Raw genomic sequence first — 6,870 nt, 5'->3', positions numbered from 1 at the left:
ATTAACATTAGTTGTGGCGTTATGGGTGCGGTTATGTCAGAAAACAGGTGAATCGTGGTATACAGTAAGGTTGATAACTAAATTCAAGTAGTTAGCTTTTTGCAGTTACACGCTTGGCTGTAATTAGAGATTTGTAGCCTACCGTTAGTGACAGCCACAACAGTGTTTAGAATTTCGAAAACATGACTACGCTTGGCGCTGTGGCTCAACAAATCCTGGCCATTCTCAGCAACGCCCACCAGTACATGTCACTCCGTGGTGCACGGTCCGCGCGACCTTCTATGTCTGGCCCGGACTAGAGCAGCGAGCAACGGCAAGCATCGCAGGCAGGGCGGGACAGATTGTCACGCGATCCTGTATGCTTATTGCACACAGTGTTGAGTTACCAGCGATGGTTGTTAATTAGGTGGCACTCCGCGCACATAACGCAGGTTCGAGCCAGAGAAAGCGGAAGGCTACAGCTAGAGTTCACCACGCGCCTGCGCTCTCGCTTGGAAGGAAGGAAGGAAGGAAGGAAGGAAGGAAGGAAGGAAGGAAGGAAGGAAGGAAGGAAGGAAGGAAGGAAGGAAGGAAGGAAGGAAGGAAGGAAGGAAGAAGGAAGGAAGGAAGGAAGGAAGGAAGGCAGGCGCAGTTAATTAAGAGAACAAGTGTTTATTACACAGTAATCTCCATTACAGAACACTGTATTAATCCACCGACCTTAGTACAAGCCATAGCCTAGCCGCAGCATCTCAAAAGCAAGCCCGCAGTGTAGAGACCACGCACGCGTGACGGCACATAGCTAAGGGCGATCGTGCGCCGCATGGCCAACCAAAGGGTTGCATCGCGCGCGACACAGCACAAGAAAGGATGGGCGATATGCAGAGCTCATCCAGACGACACGGGCCGCACGTCGATGGCTTCTCGCGTGTCGTTACCGGCAATGGCTGGCGATGACGGAGAACCGGCCAAATCAGGGCCTCGTGAACCCGGAGCGTCAGCGCCGCACAGGCGGGCGACGGGACTCCGTTCGGGCCTCAACCCGAGCATACATACTAGGTGCTATTGGGAATGCATGTAGCGCGACAGAACAGTCGAAGGACAGCAGGGACAAGCGCTACTCTCAACAAGTTTCATTTATGGATCAAGCACACACATTTATACAGCTTTTTTTTCCATGGTCACACACCGCAGGTACTCGTGCAAATAAAAAAGCAAACACCAAACACCCGCCTAAGATAAGTCTATCTGAAAAAATTTTTCTCATTAGAGTAAAGCTTCTCCGCAGGAGTGGTGACGCAGTTCGACACTTTCTTTCGGGTGTAAAACGCCTCTATCAACTCATGCGATAGCGCGTCGTTGACTCTTCCAGTTAACTGTGTCTTCTTTAGAAATTGTGAGCATTTTACATGCCATTCGCAACACTTGCAACGAATTACAAAGTTTGTTCTTGTCCCATTCTCTAAGCATGTGCGCAGTTGCGCTCGTTAAACTACCCGCGTTCTTGGTCCCCCGGCAAAGCCCAGGAAACCGGAGCGTCACTGGGAGTTTGGTTTTGTTTGGTTTATGTGGTTTAAGGTCCCAAAGCGACTCAGGCTTCAGGGACGCCGTAGTGAAGGACTCCGGATATCGGACTCCATCGAAATTCGGTTGCCGCGGCCGGACCTCACAATAGATACTGCACAATCAAGCTCATGTCGCTGAAACTGACGTAAGCTTCAACGCTAACTAGATTCATGGTGGCCTATCATCAAATTATCAATATTAATAAACCAGGGTGCGTACAGATCAACTGTAAAATAAGAGAGGCATATAAAATGATTTAACGATATCGCATATTTATTTATTTTAACGCCATGGCGTTAAGGAACTCCTGTTGCAGAAAATTCGGCTTCCTCGTTGGCGTCGTTGACCGTGAGCAAGAAGCCCCCGAAAAATCCCCAGAGAAGAAATCTACGAGGTAGGTGGGCCAGCTAGGTCACGTGACCTTGCGGTGTCATCGAAACCTGCCCACCAGATTGTGAGCAAACTGCGCACCGTGTTAGGTGGCAGTTCAATTATGACTGTTTATGAGAGGTTGCTGGGAAGAGCGTGGCTTCCGCGATCAGCTCCGGCGGCGCGCCGTTGCTCAGGCCGTCCCATTCGGCGCGTAGCGCAGCGGAGAAGTGTAATTATGCTAACTCCGTAACACGCCGCGAGGTGGCGACCTTAGCCCAAGGCTCAAGCGGCGCTCGCCTGGCCGGCACTGCCTGCGATTTCAGTGGCGACATCAACCATGTTGGCACGTTTTCACGCAAAAGAACAGTGAATACGAAGTCGATTTCTTTCGACTCCTTCTTGCAGCTACAAAGAAGTCGAGGTACGTTGTTAAACAGTTACGGATTGCTTCTGCATGGAGCTTTAGTGGCCGTCTAAAAGCCGACTGGGGCAACCGAGGCTTTTACCGCGCAGCATTTCGTCCAGATTGCATGCCATCGTACTGAATGTTTTTTTTTTTGTGTTGCAAAAGCTGCCGCGCTGTATGACAAAACTCAGGGATGCTTTTTGTGCCTTTCACTCGATTTTTAAAGTACTGCGCAGCTACTTTACAGCGAAGCTCTCTCTGGCTCGAACAACATAATTAATTACGATAAGCGCTCGTGCATTGTTTATACGCCACCACGAGAGTCAGAAGTTCTGAGCTCTGCTTTTTTTGCTCTTGAAGCGAGAACTTTTTGCTGGGCTTTGTTTTGCTATGATGCATGTGTTCCTGGTAGGTGCGAGTGGTTTCGTGTAGCTAATGTGATCCCGCAATTAAATTATTTGCTGTGTGATTAAAACTGCGTCGGTTCTCTGTCATGAGCTTCGCACCACAATCCTATCTGCTTCTGTATTTTTCAGATAAATGTACTGCTGCGTACCTTTCTGCCACTTTGACAGAAAAAAAATCTTGGAATAAGTTTTCACGAATTTCCTGCGAATGATGATCGCCGCCAAGCATGGCTGAAGGCCATATCAAGAAAAGATTTTGTCCCAAATGACAAGTCTGCTAGCAGTGTCGTCTGCAGCCTTCACTTTTTAGATTCGGATTATACTTTGGGGTCCACAAAGCTGCGGCGCCTGAAACGGGATGCTGTTCCGAGCGTGTTCGCGGGTTACCCAAGCTACATGCAGCCACAACAGCCACAAAAAAGACGTAAGTTGGAGCGATTGACGCAGAATTCTACTCCAAACCAAGAAAGGGCGTCAAATTTATCGAGGGGCCCTGATGAAGCTGCTGGTTCAGCCTGTGGTCGCGAAAAAAGCACAGGACATTCGGCAACTTCTGCCTGCTCGTTTCCTGTAGTGTATGAAGATAGCCTGATTCATGCACCCTTGTTAGGAGATGAAGAAGAAAGTCCTGAAGGTGCAGGATATGAGAAACCAAGTGCACAAGATGCAGTCGGTGAATTACAGCAGTCTAGTGAGGCACTTGATTGCACAACGCAAACTACCGATGACCTTCCGCGGAAGCAGTCGAATTCAAGGAATATAAACCGAATGAGAGTGCAATTGTTCAGGAAAGCAGATGCTATCGGGAGGCTGTAGCGAGAAAACAGCCGCCTAAAAAAGAAGCTCAGTGGTTTTGAAAACCACACTCTCCACTCGGCGTTGAGAAAGTGCTTGGACAAGGTCGGCACAGCCCAGTTCGGCTTATAAGACTGCCTAGGGTAACAAATCGCCAATGCGTCAAGGCAACGGCCCGTGTGGTCTCCAGACTTTGTCCGGGAAGGTGTAGTTTTGTACTACTTGCCCCCTAAGGCATACCGTTACATACGCAACAGAGGACTGTTGAAATTGCCTTGAAAAAACCCGCTACTTCGCTATGTTGGCAAATCCAACAGTGAAAGTGGGATCACACCATTAATGAAAGAACGCCCAAAGCAAGAGGTGGGGCAGCTGAAAGAGCAAGCGCGGTTTTCCTCAAATATTCTGGATGAAATGGCTATAAGCTCCAAATACATCTACGGTCGTAAAATGGACTGCTTTTTTGGTCAGCAAACTGTGAGAGAAGACGCTGGGACAGGAGAGAATGTAAACAACATCGTGCTTGCCAACAAGGTGCTGTGTTTCGTTGCAACAGGTCTCTCCACGTCGTACAAAATTCCTTGCGGCTTTTTCTTCACTAACCGATTAAATGACAAGCTCCTGTATCAGCTGAAAAAAGAAGGGATCGCTGAAGTTTAAAAGTGTGGCCTCTACGTCGTCCGGATCGTCACGGATAACCACAAGATTAATGTCACAATGATGCGCCACCTGGGCAATGGCTCCCTCAAGCCAGTGGTCAGTCATCCATGTGATCCAGAAAGAAACCTATTCTTGTCCTTTGACCAGTGTCATATTATAAAAATAAACGTGTGAAGCCTTCTACTGGACGGGGAAATGACAGATGGCAGTCAGCCAATAACTGGAGAGTTTGTGAAGCAGCTCTATGTCCTTCAAAAAAACGAGATTGTGAAACCAGCTCGATTCCTGACACAGAAGCACATAGAGCCAACTAATTTTGAGAAGATGCATGTGGGCAGAGCAGTGCTGCTGTTTTCAGATGAAGTTATCTCGGCGCTTTTTTTTTTTTGGAAGAATACCCCAGTTACCACCCTCAGGGAGAACAGTTCAGGAACGCAGACGCAACAATATTGTTTACGAAGATGATGCAGAAGTGGTTTGCCATTCTTAATGTGGCCAACCGAACAGCACATGTGCATATGAGAAAGCCTGACCAAATGCACTTCTTTTGCGCTTCCGACGAACGCCTACAATGGCTGGAGAAGGAGTTCCCAGACTACCTCGAAACTCTCTACAATGCCTGTAAAAGGAGCGGGAAAAAGTTTCTTAGTGCTGAAACCTACGAAGCTATCTTGCTGACAAGCAAATCTACGGTACTATGCATTATGTACCTTCTCGAGAGCGGCTTCTTTTATGTTTTAACAAGGAACTTCTCGAGCGACCCCGTCGAGCTCCTCTCCAGTTCTTTGCGGAAAATGGCTGGCGGAAACCACCGACTGGATGCAAGAGCCGTGGCATTTAGCCTGGAGAGGATCTTGCGGACTGGCAGCCTGTGCCCATCCCAAGTTTCAAACGTTGAAAACGGACAGACTGTTTTGAGGTAGGTGCATGTTATTTGAGCTCCGGGACGAGTGCTCATAGTTGTGAACTGGTTGTCTCTTGTTTCAAAATAGAAAGCTTATCACGTTTCAGGCCCTTGCACAACTAAGATTTCACGATGCGAGCAGCTACTAGTGTTGTAGCCTGCCTGCTGACTGGAATTTTTTACTGTTCAGAACACACGAGCACGCAAATCGTGCTGTGCCGATGGGCAATGTGTTACAAGCAGTTTTTGCTTTTATGTGGCTGCTGCTTAGTAGTGGTGGTAACTGTTTTACATGTATTGCAGTATGCATGGTGCCTCCCTGAATGTGACGTCCTCCGAACCTGATGTTCCGGCTGAAGCAACAGCACAGGCAACCACGCATGATTCAACGAAGACAGCGCAAGTTGCCCCAGCCAGGTATATCTTGCATCAAATGTTTCTCAAGAGCTTACGCTTGGCTGGCTCGCTGGACTACTAGTGCTGTTCTTTTGCAGCCAACAGCGATTTGTCTAATACATATATTTGGCTGATATGAACAGTGTGCATGTTTTTGTTTCAGGTTCACGGGAACTGAAGATTTTGTGATGCACATTGACGAGCTCTTCACATCCCTGAAAGCGATGCCTCGTGAGTGCACACTCGTTCACCTACTCCACCCATGTGAAGTGCCACCAAAAAAGAGATCATTTCGCGTTATGTCAAGGCTATAACAACTGAGTGGTATCAATGCCCAAAATTTGAAAATTTTGAGGGAATGCACGTTGAGTGGCGACATGATAAATGTCATATTTGGTTTATGCAAAAGCTTTGTCTCTACATGCTGTCTAAAATTTGCTCTGCGGAACTTTTTTATAGGTTAGTGCCAAAAGCTGTTTTTTTGTGCTCTCACAAATGGGATTACATTGCAGAATGTCTAGCTCCATATACTAATATGGGTATGTTCTATTTCAGCGCAGCGGCCCCCATCAACCATAGCAAATGCCAGCATCGCTTATATAGCAGGGTTCGTGGCGAGAGCAGTTGAGGAGCGGAGAACATGCAGCTTCTGCCCTCCCCTCCAACAGTCGGATGGACCCAGTCCCGTGCTGATGGGGCTTATTGACGTGCAATCAAGGGGTGGGCTAACAATCCCATAGTCAGAATTTGTCACGGTCCTTGTGACCGTTAAGAAGGCTGTTGACATTGCCCTGCCGCACATAAAATAGAGCAACGTGCGTCAGCAGCTGGCTGAACTGTTATTGCCTCGACTAGAGCAGTGCCCCCTTTTCGTTTGCCCAGCAAGGGATGACCACGCCGCAAGCACACTATCTGTAGTGTTTGATAAGTACATGAGGCCACTCTCAGCCAACGTCGGCGCTACTGTGACAGACAGGGCTGCTTACCGCAAAAAGCTGACCTGCAAGCCACTGCACAGGAAAGTGCTCCGTGTTTAAAATAAACACAATGTAAAAACGGATGCCGAACAATATGGCTCCGATTTTGTCTTTGTAAATAAAATGTCATTTATTCTCAAATGGTTTTATATGTCCTCCTGCCAAGCTGTAGCTTCGGCGCTTTAAACCCTCTTTTTTTTGCTTGCCGCGCACGAAAGAGAAAAAAAAAACAAGACTAAATTCGCCTCAGTTCCAACCATACACAACGTAAAAAAACAATATGCATTGCAGGCTTTTATTTATTTGGGGATACTGCTGGCCTCTTTCGAGGCTGTAGCAGGATTGGTGTGTAATATGACACATTTGAACACGTCACAAAAGAGCTATCCACAAAAAGGAAGCCCAACA

At 47.7% G+C, this 6,870-nt stretch overlaps 1 pseudogene across 1 annotated transcript; it reads left to right on the top strand.

The window, feature by feature from the left end:
- Nucleotides 1-616: 616 nt before the first annotated feature.
- Nucleotides 617-6,588, top strand: LOC144096511 (uncharacterized; annotated as a pseudogene). Its single transcript, XR_013306783.1, has 4 exons — nucleotides 617-5,104; nucleotides 5,393-5,506; nucleotides 5,649-5,716; nucleotides 6,041-6,588. The product of XR_013306783.1 is annotated as an uncharacterized LOC144096511 (transcript).
- Nucleotides 6,589-6,870: the final 282 nt, after the last annotated feature.

This window comes from Amblyomma americanum, chromosome 1 (assembly GCF_052857255.1).
Source record: "Amblyomma americanum isolate KBUSLIRL-KWMA chromosome 1, ASM5285725v1, whole genome shotgun sequence".
NCBI classification, from domain to species: Eukaryota; Metazoa; Arthropoda; class Arachnida; order Ixodida; family Ixodidae; genus Amblyomma; species Amblyomma americanum.
This window is presented reverse-complemented; position numbering and strand designations above follow the sequence as displayed.